The sequence below is a fragment of the Montipora capricornis genome, chromosome 12, assembly GCF_036669925.1.
Source record: "Montipora capricornis isolate CH-2021 chromosome 12, ASM3666992v2, whole genome shotgun sequence".
In the NCBI taxonomy this organism is placed as follows: domain Eukaryota; kingdom Metazoa; phylum Cnidaria; class Anthozoa; order Scleractinia; family Acroporidae; genus Montipora; species Montipora capricornis.
In genome coordinates, this window is record NC_090894.1 from 33,159,938 (window position 1) to 33,167,437 (window position 7,500).

At 37.0% G+C, this 7,500-nt stretch overlaps 1 protein-coding gene and 1 pseudogene across 1 annotated transcript in view; one reads left to right on the forward strand and one right to left on the reverse strand.

The window, feature by feature from the left end:
* Positions 1 to 7,500, reverse strand: part of LOC138027373 (ficolin-2-like) — a 27,015-nt gene that overhangs the window by 1,934 nt on the left and 17,581 nt on the right. The window lies entirely within an intron of this gene.
* Positions 7,017 to 7,500, forward strand: part of LOC138027656 (uncharacterized) — a 1,564-nt pseudogene continuing 1,080 nt past the window's right edge.

The window sequence follows — 7,500 nt, forward strand, 5'->3', positions numbered from 1 at the left end:
GCAGAATGAATTTCTGTCAGTTAAGTTTTGGTTTCATTCTTTTTTCTAGCCTCTAAAAAGTAAGAATGGGCGTCATAGAGGAAAATATTAAACACATCTGGCATGCAAATGTTTTAGAAGCAATTGATTGACCTGAATCCGAGTGCTTTTTGCGAGGGAGCAGATGGGAAAACTTGAGCCACTAATGTCTGAGAAGTGAACAAAGTATTTAAAATTTATAATTGCAAACCTTTGTCATAAGAGCCGCCAGTTTGGTTTGTTTTGAACGCAGCGATTGCTTCTTTGATTTCAATGAGTTGCTGCTCGATCTTTTTACAACAGTGTGGTCTGGCGTAAAAGTTGTTATTTACGTTACACTGGGGTTTACTCACCCCAGGGGTTTTGTTGGTTGCACAGACGTTTTAGCAAATGTCCCAACAAGAATCCCAGTAAAAAGCAGAGCTAGCTGGGATGCCATTATGCACTGATGCTTTCGGGAAACTCTTGTATGAAATGGAAGCAAAAATGCAAGTATAAAATGATTTCTAAGACTTGTGCTCCAGTTTATTTAGTCTTTCCAAACTAGATTTGTCTTGTCTCCTACGCTCTATTTTGGGAATGCTGAATCATCGATTCCTACCAATCAAATAACAACACATTGTGGCGGTGACTCGAGGCAGTAAGACCAGCTAGTAGACAAGTTTTTTTTTTTTTTTTTTGACAAGTAGAAGACAATGTCACGAGGCAGTAGATAACTTTGTTTTGACAGAAGACAGTTTCTCAATATTTTATGAGAAGATTTATCCAGTGAAAGAACGGGGGGTACTTTACGAGTAATTTTGGTAAATATCTGTTTGGAAGAATGTGGGTTAGCATTTTCGAAAATTCGAACTCAGACTTTTGAGGCGCACTAAGATTTTGGACACTTTTCTGAACAGATTTCCTATTTTCCTTTTCGGAAAAGTAGTGAAGAGTGTGAAGAGTGGGCAGAAATTTTGAAACCACATTGAAGAACGCCAGTGAGTTGAGCGAGAGTCAACTGTGACATTGGAAGAAAATTTGAAGATTTATCATAACTTCTATCATTTTGGCTAGAGTTCGTTTGAGAATCGGTCCCATTAAATTTTCGGGGAAAAAGGACGACAACGTAATGTTATTAATATTATTTTTTTAATCAGACCCGTCAGGGATGCTAGAACTTTCGGAAGAAGTAATGTCTACCGTCAGACCTGACTCAAATTCCCCTAGAACATCCGAACAGATTCATATTTTGAAGGACAACCTCAAAGTCACTAAACGGGCTTTTAAAGCATTGTGGAAACTATTTTATCTAATTCCGACAAATTTTAAGACAACCGGCCGTTGGTGCCACGACGAAAAAACCTCGAACGGAATGATGGAATAATCAATTTTTCTTGCGGCGTTATTCTTATCTTTGTTTAAAAGGTGCCATGCTTCGGAATAAACATGTTTATCAGAGATCATTAACGAAAGCTTCGAAAAGCTTCTTCCTCTTGGAAGCCCTTGAGCTCAGATTTGCTGTTGACTAAAATGGAAAAAACATATTGATTCCAGGTTTTATGCAGCCATAAAGCTATGGACCAATTTATAAAACAGGTACCAAGGCCGCGGCGCAAAAAAAAAAAAAAAAAAACTAGATGACTTTTCGTTGACATGGAGGAGTCTGACTTGTTTGCCATTGAAGCTTGCCTTCATTTGCTATTTTTAGAGAGCTTTGCTGGTCTCGACAAAATAACTAAAACTTTTAACCAGAGTGAAGCCGTGTGAAGAAATGGTCTGGTCAGATATGATGCTACCGAGCCCTAGTCCATGAACTTCTCGTTTTACCAGGTGTATGGATTGCTAAATTGGACTTACAATGGACTGCCTATGTGGTCGAGAACAAAGATCGCTTATACGATGCTAAACACAAGCAGCAAACTGCTAACGTCAAGCACAAATTTGCATTACGCCAAAGATGAAAGAAACATATTGGATTTTGGATGAAATTTTGCTAGTTATCCGCAGATACAAAGCAACTTCTTAATAGAGAGAGAGAGAGAGCGAGAGAGAGAGAGAGAGAGAGAGAGAGAGAGAGAGAGAGAGAGAGAGAACAAACAAATACAGAATAAAGCCGGAATTATTAAAACAAAATTAATCGACAACAACTTGAATTGAAAAGATTCCGCTCAACCATTTCCAACCTAGCTATATTCGTAAGAGACAGTATGATGACAAACCATGACTTTGTAGGACTTGTTTTCATTCATGTAGGCGTCACACCAATTGGGAAAATCGGACATCATGATTAAGTGATTAAGTTTTTGGTATTGGTCAGCCAATAGTTATTACGTGGGATTCATATCATGCATACCACGGTAATAGTCCAGTTGAGTTTTTTTTTTTTTTTTTCATTGTAGTCACAAATGTGCATACCCCAGGGATAGTAAATTATCCGCTCGATAAGAACCCGTATGTTACAAGCGGAACCATCGCGTCTCGAACTCGGGCCACGCGCACCGGCAGCGAGTAAGTTCCCCCTGAGCCATCGAAGCAACTCACGTGATGGTTTGTTATATTTATTATCTCGTTCGTAGTCACAAATGTGCCCCACAGATGTTTTCCAAACTCCCGTACGGCGATTAGAAATCTCACTCCTCTCTCTTCTTCTCTGAGCGCAGGCTATACCACTCTTTGCCCACAATATAAGCTATAGCAAATCCGTTTCGCCCGCGATGATTAAACCTCACATCTGAAAATATTTGATAAAGTGGACAGACGATTTTTCCTTGAGAACGGGAAGCTTTGAAGGTAAGGAGAATTGCCTCCGGTCTCGTGTGTTTCACTGCATGTAAGCATTTGATATTGAATCGAACGAATACTCCAATGGATCTGTTTTTCTTGCGAAACAGTTTGTTCAGTCGTTCCAAACGATTTTGTGAATTGAACCTGTGTGTTCAACTGGCCATTGTGGCAAACATTTTACGAAGACTTTGCGAATTGAACCAGTGTGTTCAATCGGCCATGACGCCATCAAATTGTAAAATCAAAGCTGCTAGGTTTTCTGATCTTTTAATCCATACCAGGTAAAAACTTGCTTAAAAGTAAATCTTTTACCAGTTTTAGGCACCGTAGCGTTTTTCGTTTTGAGAATACAGCATTTGGAAATTTCAAATTTCCCCTTGCGTGACACCAAGATAGTAACTGAGATGAAGCTGTCTGGTTAAAAATCGGTTTTGCCTTGTGGTTTTTGGCAAATTAACCATTAAAAGCTGTAGAAGACATGTTTATGCTCATTTAGTTCAGTTCACGAGCAAAAAGAGAGGGCTTTTATCGCAAACTGAGGTCCAGATGCTTTGTTGATTCGAGGCCATTCGAGGAACAACAACTTAACATGGCGCGTCTCCATATAAAGCTCTGTAAAATTGAGTGGCATGTTTCCCCAAACAGACTTGAGACTTGCAGCAGATATTTTTGTATTAGTCTTTTGTAATATTTCGGTTTCGGTTTTATATTTTTTACTACGTGACAGTCTACAGACACTCTGAGTGTGTTGATTTGGCCATTGTGAGTCAACACCCGCCATTAGAAAGCAATAAATCAAGTATAAAAAAAAGAATTAATGTCTTCGTTACTGAGATTTTGCGATCCCAGGGTCTTTCATCTCCTACCCTCTCGGGGAGATGAAAGATTGTAAATTAATATATATGTAATCGGTTGTGTAAACGACAACAACATAAATCGTGAAAAGGAATATAGAAGTGGCAATTAGGCCCTGCAGAGCGCTCACAAGACCCACTTAGCTGGGGCACTGCTTGGGGATTTCATTGCCATTCCTCCTAGTACAGGAATCAAAAAACGGGAAAAGAAGATTGGAAAAAGCCTTTAACAACCAAAAACACCATTGAAATCAAGCAAAGAAAAAGAATTTTATAAAAATATAAGATTAGAAGTCTTCTGCGGGGACAATACTCAGATCTACTCAGTGGTCTCTCTTATACAACGCACTCTCGTGGAATAATTGTCAAGAAGACAATTAGCCTAACATCAAATTTAATGGTATGTGATAAGTCAAGTCAATGACATTTGACAACAAAAAATAAATCCATTCCTCCTAGTACAGGAATCAAAAAAGGTAAAGAGAATATATGTTAAAAGGCCTTAAACAACCAAATAAAAATACGTACACTCTATTTTGTTATATAGACAAACCAAAGCAAACGAATGAAGCGGCCTATCTCCAGTCGCTATTCCAAATAAATCTCACCTTTTATCTTAACATTCCTCAAAAAGCTTTAGTAAAAGTAAATAATAATAATAATAATAATAATAATAATAATAATACCTTTATTTTATATAGCGATAATTCCAAGGTTGAAAACCGCTTTACAATGACAATGACTTAAAAACTAGATTATAAAATTCTGTACATAAGAATAAAAGTAAATATTTACAAAGAATGTATTTATAAAAAGGGGCATAGTCAAATAATTAATAAAGATAGCCATGAGATAACACAGATTTTGTAATTTTGTTTCACATATCATAAAATCATGCACCAACTCAATGGCAATAACTAGTCCAGGTATGCTTGTTTGAAAAGCCAGGTTTTAAGTAAGCCTTTGAATTTAGATATAGAATGACTTGATCGGATGTTATGAGGGAGTGAATTCCACAGCTCAGGGGCTGCGCAAAAGAAAGCTCTCTTTCCATAAGAGTTAAGATTATAAGAGGGCTTAGAAGATGGAGGCCAGACGACCTTAGAGTCCTTGAAGGTCTATAAGATTTGATTAAGTCAGACAAATAAGACGGTTAGTTATTGAGGATTTTTGAAGGTAAGAAGTAAAATCTTATATTGAATGCTTTGCCCACTGGGTAACCAAATTCTGTAGGCTACGCAGGATTCGATTAATATATTCGGATTTGTGAGAAAACGTGAGGACTCTGGCTGTAGCATTCTGTACCAGTTATAGCTTTTGCACTGAAAATTTAGAGAAAAATTTAAAGAAGCGAGTTGCAAAAATCTAATTAGAAGAAATGAATGCGTGGATAAGTGTCTCACAGGCCTTAACGCTGATATGTTTCCTGATTTTGCAAATGTTCCTTAAATGAAAAAAGCAGGATTTACAAATAGCAGCAACATGGTGTTCAAGAGATATATCCTCGTCTAGGATAACGCCCGAATTGTGATAGTATTGCTGTGCTGATTGTTGAGGCCCCATTAGTAAAGGCAGGAATTTAAGTTTCCCATATCTGTAAAAATCCTGACCTATACCCGTTAATTCCTGTGGTTTGTATCACTATAACACCATTTCGGTTTTTTAAATATCATGCATCCCCCCCCCCCCCCTAAATATCCCATATCCCTATAACTTGTTGTTTCCACTGGATAATTTAGTAGCATTAATAATAAGAAATAACCTCTTTCTGTTTTAATAATAATAATAATAATAATAATAATAATAATAACTTTATTTATATAGCGCTAAAATCCAATAATTGTCCAAAGCGCTTCCTAATTACATTATTAAAATAAATAAAATAAATGGAATAAAATATCTAAAATGTACAATATAATTAAAATATAAGACTTAGTTATCTACTATATAAAAATGTAAACGTCTTAAATCAAAAAGGTCTTATAAACTATATGCAAACTTAAATAAAAAACGTTTTACAACAAATAACTTCTAGTTAAATTATAGCTTTGTCTTTCTGGTAATCTCTCCCCATATTCCGAAGTTTACCCGTGGTTGTAGTTCACTGTAACTGGACAATTTGTGTTAACTGTTTGTGCATCCCACGGATACGCCCTTATAGGCGTCTTGTTCAAGTTCGTTCGGTTGTCATTACAGAATTTTGTTTTCGTTTTCGATCGAGTACGGAATAAGTTCAACGTTAAACATTTTCCACATGGATCGTAATTTCGTTTCGTTTGTTATTAGTTTCGCTCGTCAATGTCTTCGAGTAGCTTTACGTAAAATGTCTAGAAATAAAAGCATAAGTTTAATACGTTAAGACATTCTCTCAATAACCTATACAAAATAATATTCCTGTCTATCGTTCCATATGTGTATTATCGTCTACAACACAGTGTACTATACATGGAAAATGCAACGAGCGGAACCTGTAGTGTTAACGACTCGATTCTACTCCCCTTGTGTGATTTCCTGCTGCTGGACTACGGTATGGCAAGCCTATTGTAGCAATATTCAATACCATAACTCAATTTCAATTCAATGAAATTCAATGAAATGCAATGAAAATTCAAGTTCAATTCAACTAAGTTCAAGCTCAATTCAATGAAATTAACTTTCACTTCAATGAAAATTCAAATTTTTAAAAACATCCGGGATTGAACATCCGGGAATCCGTTTCCAAAAGCTTCTCCCGCCATTTTTAACCAACAAAATGGAGGAACATCTTCGTAGTCTTGCCGATTCGTTGGGTGAGTGCTCGAGACTCGTATCACAAGTGTTAGCAAGCACTAGTTCAAGCTCAAATACGAAAGTTCCGGATTCAGCAACTCAAGTCGTTTCTGAAAATAACTTGAGTTCAAGGAGCAATGTTTCTAGTGCTGTCGAGCGAGGTCGATCCATGTTACAAAGATCCATTTTAGAAGTCGAAGTACAGGATTGTGTTCTCGCTTGAGCCAACGGGAGCGACTTCGATCAGCATCACCGTCCGTTCCTAGCAGTAACAGAGGAAAGAAACAAAAAACTACTCCAGAACAATCTAAACCGTTTGAATTTGCTCTTATGTACGCGGGGGAAGCCGACGACGAAGAAGAAAATTTGTCAATTAACCACGACAATATTTTGCTTCGAGGATTTGTTAATTTAGTCAATACAGATGGAGAGGCCAACATCCGATCCAAAATTGGCGATGCGATCACACTAAAATATCTGTTAGTTGGCAACAGAGATTTTGTGTTTCTTCGTGCAAACCGACGAAAGTTAAGCAAACCTGTTAGTTGAGAAGAATACACGTACAAACAAGTAAAACTGCTCTGTGGGCAAGGAGCCATTTACATTAAAATGAAAAGTGGGCTGAACTGTTTAACATGTGATGACGATGGAACTAGCTTAATCGAAGATGATGATTTGCCAGGTAAGTTTTGTTGTGTGTTCAAAATTGTAAGGAAAAGTTTACACGTTAAAACTAGGTATAATAAGAGCAATATATTGCAACTTGTTGCCATTGGCCTCATTGTGACCATTTATCCATGGCAACAACCTGATTTTGACATAATCTAGGTAAAGCCTCAGGTTTGTCAGTCTACGGCTGTAATGTGTTTTACCATGCGTATAATAAAGTTATTTATTTACATCAAAACTTTCTTCACAGCTCAACTAACTTTTTAATCGTAGTAAAAAGTCTCCTGGTTGTTTGTTTTCTCACTGTGCAAGGTGTCAGCAAACATTTACAGAAAAGAACCAAAAAAGTTTACGCTTTTCATGCTTATACAATTTTTTGTATGCAGAAATGCTTAGTCAACCAGCTCCTGAACAACAGAAACAA